The sequence below is a fragment of the Dermacentor silvarum genome, chromosome 1 (assembly GCF_013339745.2).
Source record: "Dermacentor silvarum isolate Dsil-2018 chromosome 1, BIME_Dsil_1.4, whole genome shotgun sequence".
Taxonomy (NCBI): Eukaryota; Metazoa; Arthropoda; class Arachnida; order Ixodida; family Ixodidae; genus Dermacentor; species Dermacentor silvarum.
Window position 1 is genome coordinate 222,991,468 of NC_051154.1, and position 20,490 is coordinate 223,011,957.

The following is a 20,490-nucleotide window of genomic DNA, read 5'->3' on the forward strand; positions in this document are numbered from 1 at the left end:
CTGATAGAAATAGAAGCGCTGATTTCCTCTGAAAACATTCAACGGTCAATGCTTCCGTACTGAAATTTAAAAGGCGTAAAGGTTTAGATTTTTTGACTGGAGAGTTACTTGGCAGGGTGAAGTCTCGGGTCACGATTCTGCAGTGATCGCTACTTGAGCACCAAGCACCCTGTACTATATTAGAAATCTTGACGATACGTCGTTCTAAGCAGCAGTAACAGTTATTTTTTCAGTTCATATTAATCACTAATTGAGTACTCTCGATTTAATTGAAGTAACAGACACCACTTTTTCATTGCGCACCCTCTTTCAGGTTTCTCCAAATGCCAGTGCTCGCATACTACGTTCTGCACGCACTACTTCCAATGTTCTTCCATGCCGGTAAATGTTATTCGCATTCCTTATACTTTTATGCCGTTGAGAATTGCGAAGCAAGCGATAACTCGAAACGAGCAAGCTCGTGTCATCGCTGTAAATAATTCATACACAGATATCAGTTGGCAGAATGCATGAAATTTATTCAGCTTTCGCGGCCATCCCATAGTTATAACTGTATCTTGTATCATACGTGGCGGGTTTCGACACCCAATACATGTAACAGCCTCTGTTCAGCTTGCATAAACGAGTACCACAACTAACAAACACTTTAAGACTTTTGCTTTAGAGAAAGCGAGCAGAGACAATAGCCTGCCCACTTCAATGCACTAACTGTACTCCTCTCCTACAAATTAGCTTTCTAGATTCGGCTGACGTGAACCAATGCTTACTTTCATTCCAGGCTCCGTTTTCGACGAAAAGGGCGCCTACGATGAATGGTGGAGTGTTGAAAACGAAGAGAGCTTTTCGCGGGCCCAGCAGTGCCTCGTTCAGCAGTACCTCGAATCAAGCAAATCGGATGCTTCACAAGTTTGTATTGTTTTTTTTTTTACATGTTTTGGAAATTAATCAGGATATGAAAAAAAAGCCCTAGCATTCCTGGCATTTACACTGTTCTTTTTTCCTCCTCAAGGAAGAAGCTAAAGCAATGGCTGCCCAAGTGATGAACCAAAATTTTATACTGGCGCCATCGTTCGAGGTAAGGTTCTGTAGCCGTATCTCAGTCTTATTGCTTACAGTTGACACTGACACCACAACTTTTAGGTTGCAGTAAGTCGCATAAGGAAGTGGGAAAGTCTCGCTTGCTTGCGTGCGAATTCGCTTTACTCATGTCACTGTTCATTCTGTTGCAGGCTCGCGCTCTCACTCGGAACAATTCTTCCTATAGCACATAGTGGCACCTCTTGTCTGTTTTTGCTGCGTGCGTAATTCCTTTGATCACTCGGAGGAAGTCCTGCAAAGCACGCGAGAATCGCATTAGCTCCTAACGAAAGAGAGTCAAAGGAAATAACATCACGACCAATAATAAACTGTAAGGGAGCTTAGAAGTAAGCTCCGAGACGAAATATTCGCAATGACACGCAAGCTCTCTTGGAGTAAAGGCGCCGCTGTGGCAATAGAGACATCCGTGTCGTGCACGCGCCACGGAGGTTTCAATGCAGTGCGCGTTCCTTATCTTCGATGCGCAGCAATAAGTAGCGCTCTTTGCGTGAAAGCCAAGTGATGTAGTCAGTATTGTAGCCAAACCATACCACTGGTGTTCGTACTAAGCACGAGATATTAAATATTCGGCAGTAGAACTTCGCACGCTAACTCGTTTCATGTCTTCGAGGCGCATTCACTTCCGGATCAATTTGAACTAATGTTAGGAAACTAAAGTGCGAAAAGCTGTCAAAGTATCGAAAAGCACAACACAAAGAGTGCATACTTTTAATGCTATTCGGCATTCTTTGGGAACTTACCCCAGTTTGCGGTATGTGTCTTTCTCTATGTATATATGTATCTATGTCCTCGCCGAAACCTCTTTCCCGCCAGCTTGGGTCATTAGGTAGATCATGGTCAAATAGAGAGAGAGAGAGAGTAGATTTTAATGAAGAGAAGGGAGGAGAGGTCGGCCTGGAGAGCGTGTCTCTAGCCTGCTACTCCTCACTGGGGTAAGGGGAAGTGGGAGATACAGAGAGAGGTAGGTGACAGGTGATTATGATATCGTGCAATAAGCTACTATTTACACGCGTTGTCCAATACGCGGTTGTGCACTTTTCACACACTACACGCAGGAGTAGTGTTGTCCGCACATAACGTCATCGCACAAACACATTTCGCGCACTGCACACTGCACAGGTCCTAAAGACGACCGTCTAAGCTCGTCTCACACATAAAGTTCAAAAGTGATCTTATGGTGCGCTGGGCATGATCAACGCTTCTCCATGCGCCTAAAACCTTGGCTTCCGAAAAGGGGCGGGAGTCCAAACAGTCAACACTACGTTTTAGTGTCCTTCGCTCGGTCGCATATTGAGGGCACACGCAAAGTATGTGTTCTAATGTCTCGGGGGTGTGACAGACGCTACAATCAGGGTCCCGTTCTCGTCCAATCTTGTGAAGGTATTTGCCGTAATCGATGGATTAGTGTTTCCTGGCCTCTCCGCATCCGAAGTGGAAGTCGGAATCGCAAACCGGCATCAAGTCTATAGAGGCGCTCTTGTCGATGTTCGGGGTTGTCCCATTGTTGCTTCATAGACGTTTTGATGGAGTTGTGTAGCAAGGCGTTGATATCATAACGGCAAAAGGGAAGTTTTATAATCTTCCCGTCAGTGTGCGCCATTTCTGCTTCCGCGTCAACCTGCTCATTTCCAGCTATTCCACAGTGGCTGGGAATCCATGCAGTGCAATGGTATGTCCGGATTGAGACGCCTCAGTAAGCAGTGGCATGATGTCGCAGATTAGAGAACTATATGCGCTTCTGGGATTCATATAATTGCTTATGAGTTGCAGCGCCGGTTTTGAGTCGCAGAACACTGCCCAGTTAGCGAGGTTTTGTTGTAGTATGCAGCGGACTGCTTCTCGAATGCCGGTCAACTCAGCTGCTGTAGACGATGTTTTGTGTCCTATCTTGAACCGCTGCGTAATCCCCATTGCAGGTACCGTGTAAGCTGCCGCGGAAGAGGTCTGTGTAACAGAACCATCTGCAAAAACATGTTCGGTATATCCGTACTTGTAAGCAATGTAGGATAATGCGAAATGTTTGAGACCCGCAAGTGGCATTTTCGACTTTTTCGTTATTCCGGGGATTGAGATTTTCACCGTCGGCTTTGCCATCGTCCAGAGTGGAGCTTCCGGTATGCCATGTGGTGCGAAGTCCGACGGCAGTAGATTCCGTTGCGACAATACGGCTCCTGAGTAGGCGGTGTCAGGCCGTATACTTGTGACATTTGTCAGTGGATGATTCCTATGCCTTGTCAGTAGCCTTAAATGCACTCGCATTGGCTCATGTTGCAGATACACTCGAGCTGGGCATGCGCGTGCCTCTGCAATAGTGCCCCATGTGGAAGTACATCGTAGTCTTAGTGCGCGAGCCTGAGCTCCTTCAAGTGTGCGGAGGGCAGATGAACTAATCCGAGAAAGTACAGGTGCGCTGTAGCGGAGGTATCCAACAAAAAGTGCCTGATACAGCTGCAGAAGAGATGATTGGGATGGCCCCCACAATTTTCTAGACATATGTTGAATGATTTGTGCAAAGCTGTCCAGCTTTTTTCTCAATGCAGAGATGTGTTTCGACCAAGATAAGTCACGGTCGATGGTGACTCCGAGAAACTTATAGTGGGTTACCGAAGGTATAATCTTGCCATCAATCATGACGGGGTATCAGGTCATTGACTTACGCGTAAATGCCATGGCTGCACTCTTAGTCGGCGAGAGCTCAAGTCCACGACTATTTAGGTATTGCGACGTTATTGACACTGCACGCTGTAGCTTCGTTTGTATACTTGTAAGCGCGTTAAGCTCCTGGTCCATATACAGATGTCATCTGCGTACACAGAGACCGAGACTGCGCCTATGAGTTCTTTGACGAGTCCAACGAGAACAACATTAAATAAGGTTGGGCTCAGTACACCTCCTTGAGGCACCCCACGGTAGACAGGATGGTTCCTTGTATGACCGTCTAGAGTTGTCATAAATATCGTTCTCTCTCGAAGATAGCTGGCGATCCACTGATGCATACGGCCACCAATGCCATATTCGTCAAGGAAATTTAAAATTGCATCATGCAGAACATTGTCAAATGCGCCCTTGATATCCAGAAAGACAGCAGCCGTCAATCGACGGCGACGTTTCTGATGTTCAACATAAAGATTGTGTTGGGCAATAAAAATTTGTAAAAATAATATAATTAAAATAATAAACTAAGCCCTGCCTGCTGCACCTAAGTATTGCAGGCTGCCAAATTGGAAAGATAAATGAAAAGGACGGTAGTCAGTCGTTACTAGATCAATAACGCTGTCGATTGACGACCTACCCTTTCGGAAACCTGTCATCGCGTCTGGATATATATTACGCTTCTCCAAAAACCATTCTAGGCGCATCAAAACCATCCGTTCTATGGTTTTTCCTATACAACTGGCAAGCGCCATTGGTCTGTAGGGAAGCATATCATGGGGTGACTTGCCTGGCTTCAATAATGCCACGATCTTGCTTGTCTTTCAATGTGCAGGCACAGTTCCCGAGGCCCAAGAGAGATTATATAAAGCCAGAAGCTCTTCAGTCGCTCGAGGGCCCAGATGGCGTAGGGTAGAATAGGTAATGCCATCAGGCCCTGGTGCACTTGAGTGTATTGAAGAAGAGATCGCAGCACGTAGCTCTTGCAGCGTGAATGGAAGGTCGAGACGATCGTCCACTGTTGGGGGAGCGCACCTGAACAGCGTAAATACCACTGTTGTAGAGCCGGAGAGATGTAAGCAGAAATGTTCCGCGATCTCCTTCTCACTGCGCATCTGATTGATAGCCAGAGCTCGGAAGGGACGTCGTTGTTGTGGAGTAGATGGCAAGGCTCGTACAACATGCCATATCGTGGGCAATGGTTTTCTTGGGTCCAGGCTGCTGCAAAAGGACCTCCAACGCTGTCTGTCGAGCTTTTCTAAGCGTCTTTGAATTTTCTTTTGCACACGACGTGACGTCCTCAAGTCTGATATCAATTTAGTTCACCTGTATTTCCTCTCGGCGCGACGACGGACTGCCCGCAGATGCTCATATACAACATCAACGGATGTTCTGGAATGTGATGTTGCGCGATGTCTGTTGTTGTGTGCATTGCTGCTGTAATTCGCTCTTCGATCTCTTGCGGAGAAGTTATACAGCCGCAGGACCCTTCCAGTTTGTTTTGAAAAGCATCCCAGTCAGTGCGTTGTGCATGAGGATTAGGGAGTCTCGTGAACCATCTCAATTGTACATAAGTAGGTAGGTGATCACTGCCGTACGTTTCAGCATCTGTGCACCAGGCAGCAGAAGACGAAAGGCATCGTGAAGCGATAGCTAAATCGAGACAGCTGCTGTACGTTGTGCCTCGCAAATATGTTGGTGAGCCGTCGCTTAGGATATCAAGACCATTGCTGTTTGTGAAGTCAAGAAGCTGTCTTCCTCGAGTGTTTATGGCCCAGCTACCCCAAAGATGGTGGTGTGCGTTGAAGTCACCTACGATAACATGAGGTCCTTGGCTGGAGTCAAGAACAAGTTTCAGGTGTCCAGCGTCAAATCTTCCCCTGGGAGAAATATAGCCACCGATGACCGAGATTGTGCGGTGCTTTAGCTTCAGTGTTATAGAAACGTACTCGTTGCTGTTGTGCACCGGAATTTGGTTTAGCGAGTACGTGAGGTCACATCGCACGCATAGTAAGACTGTGATAGGATTTCCACTTGTCTCAGACGCGAATTGTTCGTAACCAGACAGTCTAAATTTCGAAGTCATATTCGGCTCGCATATCACAATAACTGGAAATCTATACTTGAGCAGTCTCTGATTAAAATCTCCGAGGCGACCTCGTAGACCTCGTGCGTTCCATTGAAATATTACGGAACGGCTGATCCTTTCCTGCAGTGACAGCATTGAAGTTGATGATGCCATGGTTCTTGCTATCTTTTATATAGCAGCAAGCACAGGTTCGAGTGCGTCGAGAATTTGCACCGCCGCATTGGCAACGGGCGTCTTAACTCCCATAATCAGCATTCGCAAGGAACGAACCAATTGTGTAAGCATTGCCTTGATTTGCCCATCCGACGACGAAGCTTCGCGTTCATGCTGGCGTTCCGGCTGCACTTCTGCACTCCGAGACGGCAGGGCAGGCCATATAGTAGTGTCCTTGGTGTTCAGAAGAGTAGACGTGGCTACAGGCCCTGACGATTGAGGAATAACAGGAGCGCACGTCGACTTTTCATGAGGCACCGGTTGTCGTGTTGTCGATGCTGATCTCCTCCTGCGATTACGGGAGCGCCTCTGGTGGCGGTGTATCTTGGTAGCCAGCTTCTCTGTGTGTAGAGCGATCTCGCACCATTTTCCTTAGCATCGGACATTTCAGTCTTTAATTTTGGACACTCCTTCGACGTTGCCTTGTGCGGCCCATCTCAGTTAGTGCATTTCAAGTCAGACCCATTACACGTCGACTCATCATGATCACCACCACAGCGGTGACATGTCATCCTGTTTGCGCACACAGCACTTACGTGCCCGATGTTCTGACATTTACGGCACTGTAATGGCCTTGGGACGTATGGACGGACAGGATGTCTCACATATCCCACTTTCACATGTGATGGTAAGTTGTCTCCCTCAAAAATGAGCTTTATGCACCTCGACCGTCCAAAACGGTGTATGTCTGTGATATGGACAGTTGAGGATATTAGCGTTGGGAGATCGCCATTATCAATATCTGTATCCACATCGTAGATCACACCAGCCGTGGTACTGCCTCCTTGTACGATGAATGAGCGGACAAGGATATTTCCCAGCTGAGTTACAGCCTTTAAAGTGTCAAGGATGCTTCGTGTAGAGACATCAACAGTAAGGATATTTTTTCTGCTATTAATACGGACCTCTATGATTTGCCTTGGAGCCAGCCTCTCGAGATAGGTAGTGAGAGTTTGCCTATTGAGGGAATTGAGGTTGCCAGTAGCAGAGATGGGGATGTAGGCGATTGTATACGTTTGCTGTGAGGGCGGCTTATTGTAGTTGAGCTCACTCACGCTTGAAGTTCTGGGAAGTTTCCTCCTCAACCGGCGGTTTGTGGCCACTGTATATCCACCGTCGGATTCCATGTCGTCCACGTCAGAGCCGCTCGATGACCCTGGCAGAGTCATGCGCAGATGGTCGGATGCAGCAGACCGACGTTCAGCTTGGAGGCCAGCCCCCAACCGTGGCGGTAGAGGGGGCGGAACGTCCGTCATTGCCTTCGATACTGTACCCGCCATGGAGGCGTCGGTACGCACAAAGTTAAATGAAAAACCAGAGCGAAGCAGGAACAGCAGCTGATCAAGAACTCGTATTCTTCTTCCTGGTCAAATAGGTGGAGCACCGTGCTGCTGGGCTGGGGAACCGGGTTCAAAACCAACCGTCGAATCAACTTGCGTCACTGGGTACATTAACCTGGGTATGTGGTGCTTTGAAATGAATATCTCTGACGTCAGTTTGGGTCAATGGGTATGCGCCACTGGGTATGTTCCGTTTTTCACAATAATCTTTATGTAAAACATATTGCAGCGAAGAAGATACAGAAGCAGGCAGCGCTGAGGCACTGTCAGCGAGCGCAGATCTCGAGCTATTGGCGCCGAAGCTGTTGTTCTGTTGGTGCTCTGCCGATTTTTTTGTTTTTCGCATGCCGCTTCCCGCCAATAAATTCTCTTATCAGAGTGGTGGAGGTTTGGGGTAATCTGCAAGCTTGGAACTTCGAAGCCAGACGTTGCGCACTGTCTCGACAATGCCTGATGAAGCCACCCAGCGTGGTACGGCCCAATCCCCGTCGGCCATCGTGTCCAGCAAGCTGCGCCAGCGCGATCCCGCTTTCTTTAGCGCCACCAATGACCAGGACGAAAAATATTGGCTGTCATCGTTTGAAAGGGTGAGCGCGCACAAGTGGGACGACACTACGAAACTGCCCAATGTTCTGTTCTACCTCACAGGCGTCGCAAACTGTTTGTTTCGTAACCACGAGTCTGACTTCACCACTTGGACAGCTTCCAAGGGCGCTATAACGTAAAATGATTCCAAACTGTTTTGATTCCAAACTCCTGACGTCAAATTTACGTAACCACCGACGCAAGCATCGGGCGGTGACCCGCACCGTTTTCTGAACAACCCAATCAAACACTCTCCTCGTTTATAGGAGGTCACCTTTGTTCGCTTTCAAAACCAATAACATTGTCTACACTCACCGGTTTTTTTTTATCTAATTGGCTGACAAAAGGCGAGGGGCACGCTCTAGTAGAGAGGGATTTGATGGGGCCGAGCCAGCATAGTGAAAATAGATAACCACATGAAGGGGGTGGTGCCGGCTTCTCCGATTGGTCCACTTCGCCTTACTTATCTTGCTGTGGCTGGTCGAAAATCGCGGCAGCGTGCAACGGAAGGATAAGAATGCAACTAAAACGGATCCTCAGCAAGAAAGAGTTGGCAGAGCGATGTCGTATGCATGCCTAAAGTGCTCAGTAACGTTTTACTGCCACGCAAAAAGGTTTCTCATGCGCAAATAAATACATGCTCACCGGCAGGTGGGAGTAGCGAGGGCCTGAGCGATCGGCGGGCAGCTATCTTCTATCCCTTCGGAACGGGGCAGTCTGTGGCTATTCAGAAAAAATTTTCAGTTGTGTTCGGCATATTAATGCTTTTTTTTTCGCGTACACGTCACTTTCACGTGGTGACTTTTCGCGGTTTCGTGACGTCGCGTGACAGACAGGCGAAGTGGGCGTAGCCAAAAAACATTGTACCAATAGCAGACGGCTAATGGTGAAAAGTCGTCGAATCAGGAATTATTATTTTTCTTTTGTGCGGTTTAATCATGCATAATCAGTGTGTACACGTTATATAAGATGGGGAGTTATCGCGGTTTTCGTGACGTCGCGTGACAGACAGGTGAAGTTGGGAGTGGCCCAAAAATGTTTGGACCAATCGTGAAGGCTGACTGCAGAAATTGGAATCAAAACATTTTGGAATCATTTTACGTTATAGCGCCCCAAGACAAGCTTCGCAGTAGTGTTCGGCCGCCCCGCAGTGCGCAAGCTCCGCGCCGAACAGTGCCAACGTGGGCGTGTGCATCAGCAGGGCGAAATTTTTACCAACTATATAGAAGACACCGTTGACTTGAGCAAGTGCGTTAATCCTGCCATCACTGAACAAAACAAAGTCAAGTGCATAATGAAAGGCATGGGCGGCGATGGCTTTAAAATGTTGCTGGCTAAGAACCCGCGCACCGCGTCCCAGCTCGTGAACTTCTTCCAGAGCTTCGACGAACTGCTCAAACAACGCTTCTTAGCTCGGCGGCGGATGACAATAGATGATTCCCTCTCCACGTTGACCATCGGCGGTAACCACATCGCGCTGCTGTCACGGATAAAGGAGCCTATGCTTGAAATTGCTTTACAGGTGTCATTTTTGCCAACCACGCAAGAACCTGTGCATTCTCTGGCTCCAACCATTCGAAGGTTATTCTGGAGCAGCTCATCGAAGCTCTGCTGTCTGTTTGCCAGCCGACTCCGGTCGGCGCACCATTAACATATGTGAATGCCTTTGCAAAGCCACGTCGTCTACCAGTGTTGGCCCCTCAAACACCCACTCGACCGCCAGCGACGCCGCTTTTTGATGCACAACAGCAGTACAGAAATCCCTGGTGAACTGCAGACAACCGGCCGATCTGCTACGCTTGCCGAATTCCAGGTCATGTTGTGCGCTTCTGTCACGGGCGCTTCGCAATGACCGCGAGTGCACCAAGATATGCCTACTCCTTCCGGCCCTCCATATCGCACGCAACAAGACATGCCATCTGAAGTCAATACACGTGACCCGCCGACCGCTTCCGATGTCCAACATTTCGCTTTTCGTCGCTCACCCTCACCGCGCCGCCGTTCTCTTTCACCTATGCGTCGCCGACCCAGAGCTATTGAGGCGGAAGACTGACGCAGTTCTTGAGGCACGAGCTGCGTCTAAGTCCTCGCTTGTCCCCCGCCATTGTTAGTCAAGTGTCCGTTGGAGGTTTACGAATTCTTGCGGTCGTGGATACTGGTGCCGCTATATCGGTAATGAGTCAAAACTTTATGGCTTCATTCGAAAAGTAACAAGGCCGCCATCAGGGTTTTCTCTCCGTAGTATGAGCGCACGGCACATTTAACCCGTTGCAGCGTGTACAGCCAGGATACTCCTTCAAGACGTAATATACAGCATTGAGTTTCTTGCGTTTCCATAATCTGATCCTCGGGTGGAGTTTTTCGTTATGTCATCACGCCGTTAACGACGGCGCTCGTGCTCAGGTGGAGCTCACTGTATTTTGCGACACGCCTTCAGCCGATCTGTCTGTTCCTGGTAATAGCAATCCTTGTCGTTACCGTCAATACGGACCTTCCTACTCATAGGGCTGTCATTTTTCCCGTTTACGGTGCCGCTCTTTCTGATGCTATCGTTCTTTTCACGCCATCTGACGTCTTTAGTCGCCGCCGCCATACGTCGCTGCCATTTGACGTCCTCGTGCTTTATCCGGACGCTACCGCAATACCTGTTTTCTACCCACACTCATGCTCTCTGACTTTGTACCGTAATGAAACGCTTGTCCACGTGGAGCCTGTCGACAGTGTTGGTATCGTGCCCATTGATCCCTCCCAGACGTACACAATGCCTGAGCTGAGCGCACGGCATCCTCACCTTGCATCCGACCTTGTCCTTTCAGATTTTGTTTTACTATTCCTCGATCCGGCTCAACGGGCACAGCTTCTTGCCCTTCTGCACGAGTTTCGCACTTCGTTCTAGTTCCCGCAAGCGTCATTAGGCCGAACTAATGAACTTGTTCACACGATTGGCATTTGAACTCACGACGACGACGACGACGACGACGATGATGATGATGATGATGATGATGATGATGATGATGATGATTTGTTGACATTCCCTTTTAAGCGGGGCGGTGACAAACAGTCAGCTAGCCTGTTTGATTTAATCAGGTATGATGTACATATTTTTCATTCTAGCGTTTTTGTATACGTACATCTCCATAATCCTTTTTTTTTTCTTCAACATTTCTCTATCTACCTTGTATCGCTACCTCTACCTATAACGGATCAGGTCGTCTCAATCTTTTCCCTGCTTTTTTAAGCGGAGCTTTATAGGCTCACAAGTTTCGGCGGTGGTGGTGGTGGTGTCACGCTGAAAAGTGGGCCGATCCTGGCGATAGTGCAGAAAGGGTCCAAGCTCATTGGCACATACCAGGGTCAAAAAAGAAAGAGAGATAGAAAGAAAGAAAGCGAGAAAGTACAAAAAGAAAGATAGCAAGAAAGAGAGAAAGAATGGAAGAGAGGAAGAGAGAGAGATAAAGAAAGAGAAAGAGAGAAAGGTCGAGAGATACAGAGAAAGAAATAAAGCAAGAAAGAAAGAAAGAAAGGAAGAAGAAAAGAAGGATAGATAGAAACAAACAAAAAGAAAATCACCAGCACTTCCCCTGTCGAGAAAATGGTGGTAAGCAAAGGTTGTCGTGTGTGTACTTAACCTACTACTTTCCCTTCAATTTCCTACTACTTTTCGTTCCCTTTCGTGGTACTTTTCGTTCCCTTTTCTTCTACATTTGTTTCCCTTTCGTGAAACGTTTCCTTCCGCTGCGTTGTCCGTTTCCTTCCCTCGATGCATACATTTAATAAACGATTATGCTTTAGTACCGTGACATGTCGTGAACTTTACGTTAACCTGACGATGGTCAGATATACACACGACAAGCTTCGCTTACCCCCTTTTCTCGACAGGGGAAGGGCCGGTGAATTTTTCCCGTGAATGCTCTATACTCACGCCCCTTTGCGACAGCACCCTTATACTATGTGTCACCTGCGGAGCGTCGTGTAATTACGGAGCAAATTGACGACATGCTTCAGGGCGGCGTTGTCAAGCCTTCTTGCAGTCCTTGGTTCTCTCCTGTTGTGCTGGTTAGCAAGAAAACGGCTCGATTATATTGTGCGTGCACTACCATCGCCTGAACCAAATTACTCTAAAATACGGTTATCCTCTTCCCCGAATAGACGACGCCCTCGATTGTCTCCATGGTGCAGAATTTATTTCTTCCCTAGATTTGCGATCGGGCTATTGACAAGTACCAATTGCGGATGGTGATCGTCGAAAGGCAACGTTTCTCCGGATGGCCCGTACAATTTCGCAGTCATGCCATTCGGACTTTGTAAGGCGCCCGCAACATTCGAGGGAATGATGGACAGCATGTTACGCAGTCCGAAATGGAAGCTATATTTGTTGTACCTGGACAATGTCGAACGTTCTGCGATTTCAGTACACATCTCACCCGTCTACACGCGATATTTCAAAACACACGCCTTCAACTTAACCTCAAGAAGTGCCACTTCGAGGCTCGCCAGTTCACCATACTTGGTCACGTAGTCCCGGAAGATGGAATTCTCCCTGACCTTGACCAACTTCGTGCCGTTGCAGATTTCCCGAAGCCATCTACCGTCAAAAAACTTCGGAGCTTTGTGGGCTTGTGGTCATATTTTAGACGCTTTGTCCGAAATTTTACCTCCATCAGCACCTTCATAGCACCGCTTACAAAGCTACTAACTGGCCCTGGTGACTTTGCTCACTGGACACAGGCCTGCGACGGAGCCTTTATGGCACTACGCCGTCTGCTTACCTCACCACCCGTGCTACGCCATTGGGACTCGATTGCGCCAACCGAAATACATACGAACCTCAGCGGTGTCGGTCTTGATGCAGTTCTCGCGCAACACAAGCCCGGCTTCCCTGAGTATGTTCTTCCCTATGCGAGCCGCGCCCTTACCAAGGCGGAAGCGAATTACTCGGTCACCGAAAAAGAGTGTCTCACAGTTGTGTGGGCGTTAGGCAAATGTTGCCCCTATTTGTACGGCCAGACTTTGGATATGATGACATACCACCATGCACTTCCTCTTTCGCCACTGTTGGTTGGCTTCTCTTAAGGATTCCTCTGATCACCTAGACCGTTAGACTCTTCGTCTACAAGCATTGTACATTCTCATCTCTTACCGATCCGGGCGCAAGCATTCTGACGCAGATGCGCTCGCTGGATCAACTGTGAAGTCCGACTACGAATCACCTTCCACGGCCGACTTACCACTCGCTACTCTCACCCTCACAGACATGTCTTAAGAACAGCGCAAGGACCCCTAGATCGCAACCTTCCTCAATGTCCTCTCCGCCTCTTCAACCGCTGCATACCCCCGTGCCCTTCGCCGCCATGCCATGCATTTCGCAATACGAGTTGCACTTTTATACCACGGCAGCTATCAGTCTGGTGGATGAAAATGACTACTAGTCATACCCAGCCACTTGCGATCCGATGCATGAACATATTTCCACGCTGACATGCTCACGCTGGCGTGCTGAAAACGTATCAAAAAATGGCTCCGGCAACGCAGCTACTGGTGTGAGATGTATACATTTGTCCGTAAATACATTTGGTCCTATCCTTCATGTCAACGACGGCAGACGTTTCACCACACGCCCGTTAAGCTGCAGCCTTTTACCATGTCCTTGACGCCTTTTTGACCTGATTGTAATCGATCTATATGAAACACTTCCGTGCTCTGTTGCGGCAATCGCTGCATAACTGTCCCGGTGGACCACCTAACGCGATACGCAGAAACAGCTGCACTCCCTGCGTCTGGTGCTCGTGGCGTCACCTCCTTCCTCTTTCGCCACTTCGTTCTCGTCATGGTGCACCACGAGAGTCATGGTGCACCACAGAGACCGCGCGTTCTTATGTCCCACGTCATTCAAAGGCTTCTCTGCTCGTGCCGTACTCTTCACCGCACATCTACTGCTTACGACCCTCAGACCAACGGCCTAAGGAAGCGCTTCAACCTAACGCTTGGAGACATGCTCGCGATGTATATTGATTCTGGCCATTCCAATTGGGACGCCCTTCTCCCATTTGTGACGTACGCGTTTAATACCACGACGCAATCTACAACAGGCTTTTCACAATTTTTTTTTCTTTTACGTGGCCGTGAACCATGCTCCACACTTGAACCCATCTTGCCGTACCGCCCGGGCGCCTCCGAACTCAGCCCAGTTTCTGAAGTCGCACAGCATTCTGAAGAGTGTCGTTGACTGGAAGTCTGACAATCAAGGCCTCCCAAAAGATCGCCGCGACAACGATCAGCCTGTGCAGACTTTCGCCGTTGGCTCCCCTCGTCTAGCATCGACTACCATTTCACTCCCCTGGCTTAACTCCGAAGTTTGCTGCCAAGTCTCACGGCCCATACCGCGACATCGACTGCCTGTCTATCATCACCTATGTCATTGAGCCGCTCATGTGGTCCTCGGACGAGCGCCGGCTTCATCGCGAGACTGTCCACGTCAGCTGCCGAAAGCCATATCGCAATCCTCTCATTCTCTGATCGCGTTGATTTGCCAGGATGGCTCCCCTTCGACAGCGGGGTTATTGTAGTGAAAAAAAAAAAAAGCAGACAGAAGCATACAGCACTGGGGCACTGCCATCGATATGAGGACTGAGCGCAGATCGCGAGCTGTTGGTGCCGAGACTGTTGTTGTGTTTATGCTGTGCTGGTTTATGCTGTGCTGGTTTTTTGCCCGCCGCTTCCCGTCAATAAATCCCACTTATCAATACCATCTACAATTACCCACGAGCCATAAGCTAGACTGCTAATAGCATTAAAGTGACCAGTCATCTCTAAAGGGTAGATGCACCGACAATGTTTTCAGTCCGTCCTCGAACAATTACTTTTTTTTTTTCACGAGGCACGCGTCGTCTAGTTAGCGACTACCATGAAACATAATATATAGATACAAAGCTCTGCGCTATGCTCAACGTGAGCACGGCGGCTGATGAGAATGAAGGACTGTGGGACGTACGAAGTTTTGCAAGCTAGAGTTAGAGGCCCATCATATTCGACCGAAAGAGGAGCAGACCAAAGTTGTCTAGCACTGTCAGTACTGCGTGCTATAAGCAACTCCACACTGGTGCAACTGCCAAATATTTCGTCGTTTACCCGTGTGCCGCGCACAACTGGATTGTTCCAAAACAAGCTCCTGAGCAACTAAAGTTGGAAGCCCGTGCCCAAGCTCGTCGCTCAAGGAAAAAAAAAGCGCTGCTTTAAGGGAACGAGGCGCGTTACCTTGCCGCGGTGACAGCCGTGTCGTGCGAGCACAATATACATTTTAATGCAGTATGTATTTCAACTTATCGTTGCGAAACATTAATAAGCTCATTTATGTGAAAGTTTAGTGATTAAGTCAATTGTCAATACCACCGCCAGGCTATTCTGCTGGTGTTTGCAGTACCGCGTAAGCTTACAATTATTCAGCAGTCGTGAACTTCAGTACGCTCGGTCGGTTCCTGCTGCGGGTTCGCCTCCACTTTCTAATCCTAGCTAAACGAACGTTCAGAACAATCATAAATCAGTAACCCTATACCCACCCCTTCCTCAACACAAACCAGCACGACAGCACCCCAGGAGCAATACGAGGAGCTGCTCTTATGAAGCAGTGTAAACCATGGTTTACACCAATGCATCCAGCGAGCTCAGGCGCTTCGGCTATAGTTATGGAAAGCGTAAAGAGGTAACCACACTTTCGTTTCCGCAGGCCTTCAAGCAGAGTCTCGAAGGATCACGTTATAGCATGTCCAACTTCAGCCTGCACCATAATTTTCCAGCCGACAGCAAGCACGTGTTCTATGCAGCGCATATGATGGTAAGACTAAATTATTATTGTGATTTATCACTCCTGGCACCGGCTGGTAATAAGCACTGCGATTCCGCCCCATTTATCTTATAGGCTCTCTGCGACGAGACTGACATAGCACAAAATTCGTTCATTTATCGTATGTTCAACGAAGAGCTCTCCGATTTCTACAGGTGAGCGCCGCGTGATCTGTCTGTTGATGAGGTCACAAGTGCAGGGAATCACGCCGGCGCGAATTGTTTCCAGGCACAACATGCCCTTCTACAACTTTCCGGAATACGAAGACCAAGTTTCGGACTGCGAGCCAGCCCAAGCCAATGAGTTGTCGAACCTTCGACACTGTCGAATATGGAACACATATTGAGAATGAGATGAGGACATATTCCGATGAATAAGATACGTATTTAAAACAAACGTTCACCCGCCGTGGTTTCTCAGCTACCGATTCTCGGGCCCATTGGGTATGTGCCACAATACTCGGCCACTACTTCAGGATAGGTGTGTTCCACTGGCATGCATGGGCAATAGAATCCTTAAATGCATCTAGGTGCGTGTCGTACTTCTCCGCACGCTCGCACCCCTCATCGCCATTCTTCCCTAGACAAGTTTCATTCCTCGACATAGATAGTGAATCGTGTAGTGTACATAAGCACGGACATTGCATGCGATTACAGTTTTACTTAGAATCAACATCAAACACAATTGTACGTATCGCATTTAGTTCTACAGTATTCAGTTTATCGCCTCTGAAGCTTCGCTTTACATAGATTACAAGTGCGTTGTATCTGCATGTTTCTTTAAATAAATATATGAAAGAAAAACCTCTCAGCCCACTTACCTATACAAAATGTCACAAACCATCCTCAACGCCTCACACTATGGAATTAGGGACGAGTTTGAGATTCCAAGTTCAACCACCGCGCAATGTAGCTCAATGGTTATATGGTGTTCCGCTGCTGAGCTCAAGGTCACGGTTTCAATCCCGGCTGCGGCGGTCGCTTCCGATGAAGTCGGAATGCAAAAACGCTCGTGTACCCTGCGTTGGGTGCGCGTTAAGGAAGTCCAGGTGGTCAAAATTAATGCAGAGTTTTGCCCAAGGTGTGCCTCAATCAGATCGTTGTTTTGGCATGTAAAGCCCCCGAATGAAATTTCTATTTAATTGATATGCAGCAGGTCGGCGCGGTATTAGCGACGTAGACAAACATATGCGAGTAGTCGATGAACTGAGCAAGTCCCGCCGAAAAGTAATGCACACTAGACGGGAATAGAGCAATCGATTGGCGTTCTTTGGCCATTCCTGGCCCTTGCGCCATAGAACGCCATTTATCATCAACCGAACCATCGAATTCGCGCTCCATTTCGTCAAACTGCTTCATCTCTCGTACCCGAAACCGCACGGGCACGGAGCACGTGAGTTCTTCGGCTAACAACATATTTAACTCAATAACCGTGCGTTTGATTTGATCTTACTCGTTGTTGACTGAACATCTTCGTAGAACATCTAAACTTCTTGATCCCTTCGAAACAACTTGTTGGTCGTTTCGAGACATCGAGCTGAAAACGGGGCTTTAGAACGTTGTAAAACTTTCGGGAGTATTTCAGTCGACAAGGTTAGTTTCTCCGCAAATTGTTTTTAGCTGCGCAAAGATATCTTCAAAGTTCGACACGATTCTCATGAACACCCAATACTTCAATCTTGGCAACTAACTTGGCACATATTTTTCAGAGGCAACGAAAGAAGAAAAAGTTTGCATTTATCTGTGACCGGCAGCTAGAGGTGTATACAGTTAATTTCTTCGGAACATGTTGCCTGTGTGTTTAGTTAATTGTGAAAACCACGCTCTCCCATAGAAACCACGCATGTTTTCAGCTAGTGGTTGGGCATGTGCAAACATTTGTAGCGCGACTCTATAGTACACCACGGGCTATGTACGCTTTCGATGCAGCTTAAGAATTTCGGGCATCCACCGCTACAACTCGATGACAACTTTTCTTGGCAATGCTGCTAATGCCACGAAGAGCAAACTCCTACCTCGTCTCGCTGTACGCAGTTGCACGTTGCAAGTATAGCTCAGCGTATGGGCAGCAACCTATTAAGGGACTAAATATTCGAGTAACTCGCTATGTTATCTGACGTATACTACTCGCATAAAATGTAATTAAATAAGCATTACTTTCTTGCTTCACTTGTTCAAGGTTTGAGTCCATCGCCGGTTTTCTACACTGCCGCACCGCGAAAGGAAGATGGTGTCTGTGTTTGGGCACATTTGACCACTCCGCTATACACCCTATATATATTTTTTCAAAATAAACAAATATATTGCATAGAGGTGAAAAAGAATATCCGGAGGCGTATTGCTTCCAACCTCTTGTAGTTAGACCACATTTAACCCTATATCTACAGGGTGTCCCAACTATCATGCACTGAGATTTAAAAATATGCAAATGCCACGTAGCTAGACAGGACCAAGGTAGTGTCGTTTGCCATTGCTTGGAGATACTCAGATATTTTTTCCATTCCGCCTAATTAAATAATTTGCCTTAATTAATCAACTTTTCAAATATTACAATTAGATGAATAGTGTCAATTAGAAAATTGTAGAGCAGCATGAGAAACTCCCGATACAGCTTTCTGTATCTCAATACGTGCTGCATAAAAGTGTTTTTCTGAGCGTGAAAGTTGCCACTCGACTGGCCTCTCGAGGCCCTTTGAGTGTATTCGCGTGTATTCGCGGGCTTCGTACGGCGGCGGCTGTCCAGCGGTCCAACTAATCGGGTATGTTTGTGCACGTGTAGTTAACCTATAACCTGGGCGTATAACCCAGCAGCACTTGCAGCCATTGCGGAGGATGTCGAACATCCTGTCAACCACGGACGCCACGTAATGCGTGAGCTTAGGAATTCGGTATCTTCATTGTCTGCTGGTTTAATATGGTTGTGATTAACAATAAATCGCTACCGTCGGTTTGCCTCGATTCATTTCGCTCATATTACAGCCAAAGAATTACGCTACGCATAAATGGCACGTTGGTGAGCGATCAGCCCAGATTCTTGTTTCATTTCTGGTTTGCCAGTCGCTGTCATTGACTCGTCATCGCTTGGGTTTGTCCAAGTACTCCTGCTGATGTCTCGTACTTTGTTTCCGTTCTTGCTTTTAGTGGCGCATTTCCCTTCAATAAATAGAAAACTGGCTTTGAGTAAAGTGCATGCCATGAACATTTGTTTGGGTGGCGTCTTTTGTATGTGCTGTGTTGCGCTGCCCAAGTTATAGCTATGAATCTTGAGTACACTGTTCTGACTTAAAAACGGACAAATCACTTACCTTGTCTGTCGTGTGGAATAGCGGCACATTTAACGTTTACTGGTCTATAGGAACTTATATCTATGTGAATGCTTTAGTATGAGCGGTACAACTCAACTGCAGTTTTGCTTTCGCAAGTCAGGAGGAACTTGCGATTCTTAGGACTGTTGTTGGAGAGCTGCCGACCTACCGAGGAGATATGTAAGTATGCTGAGTCAACATCTCTCCGCTCTGCGCAAAAATGAGAAAAAACGAAGGAAAAGAGAGAAATTAAGGAAGGAGGAGTCAAATGTACGCAAGAACTATTACTCTATTAGCTCTTCACAAAAGGGAGCCTCAGAGAATGACAGAAAGTGCAAACAGTGGCAGTGGGTCTGCGCAGTGCACATTTATTCTCGTTGCCTGATAACTATGTGTTTATCTCTTTCTCACTCTCTCTCTCTCTCTCTCTATATATATATATATATATATATATGGTACGTGCGTCTGCTAGGTCCCAGCGATTTAACACATGCATGGAATAAAGAAAAACGTTCGTCGTTCTCGGCCTTATGGTCGCCATAAAGAATGACTGGTGATCGAAACTGGTCAACAGGGATGTTTCCGTCTGTTTGCGCGGCTATAGGCGACGACTGCAAGCTAATTTCGGCAGGCTATTGAGCAAACCGCGGCCTTTTGCAGCGGTTGGTCTTTAACAGACGCACGCCACAAAAGGCCATACGTACAGCGCACTCTTACCAGCGGGCGACAAAACGTCGCCAGATGAAAGTGACAGCGCATGCGACAGTGTCTACTGCCCCACGAAATGTCGCAAGAAGCTCCGACATGGGGTGTTGCAGCTGCGACGTCTGAAAATAGCCCTAAAGCCGACTCGCCGCTGGCGTCGCTGCGGCCGTGCTTTGCGCGCTTATCTCTCGAAGGGCGCAGTGTTTGCGCAGTCTCGCGCACAGTGGCGTGCATCGCGGACGAGTCAGATCTTCGATTGGGCGCTATACCCTCACCGAGCTGACGCCGAGAAAGGGACAGGTTTGTTTGCGAACACTGAAATAACCCCGCCGCTCAGCGCAGCCACGTGGCGACAGCTCTGTATTTCGGGATCCAATGTATATAAGGAAGACCATCGAAGAAAGTCCTTGAATGTACGCGCTTTCACGTGGTTTATGCTGAATAAGAACAGGGAAGCTCATGTAGGCGGCAGCGCGAGTACACCAAGGCGCACGCGCACGAAAAAGAGCAGAGATAAATGGCCTTCGTACAACCGTCCTGCCGGTGGTCGAACTGCGTCCTTTATGGCCTCTCTTAGACGAAGGAGAAAAACGGACTCCAGCGCCTTCGAAAGAAGGAAAATCAAAGTCAAGAAAGCTTACTTGCACTCGAGCAAGTTATTTAT

At 47.8% G+C, this 20,490-nt stretch overlaps 1 long non-coding RNA gene across 1 annotated transcript; it reads left to right on the forward strand.

Moving 5' to 3' along the window:
- The first annotated feature begins 321 nt into the window (after positions 1-321).
- LOC119437406 (uncharacterized) lies at positions 322-16,166 on the forward strand. Its single transcript, XR_007465323.1, has 5 exons — positions 322-381; positions 779-906; positions 1,010-1,075; positions 15,701-15,972; positions 16,046-16,166. It is a non-coding gene; the product is annotated as an uncharacterized LOC119437406 (long non-coding RNA).
- Positions 16,167-20,490: the final 4,324 nt, after the last annotated feature.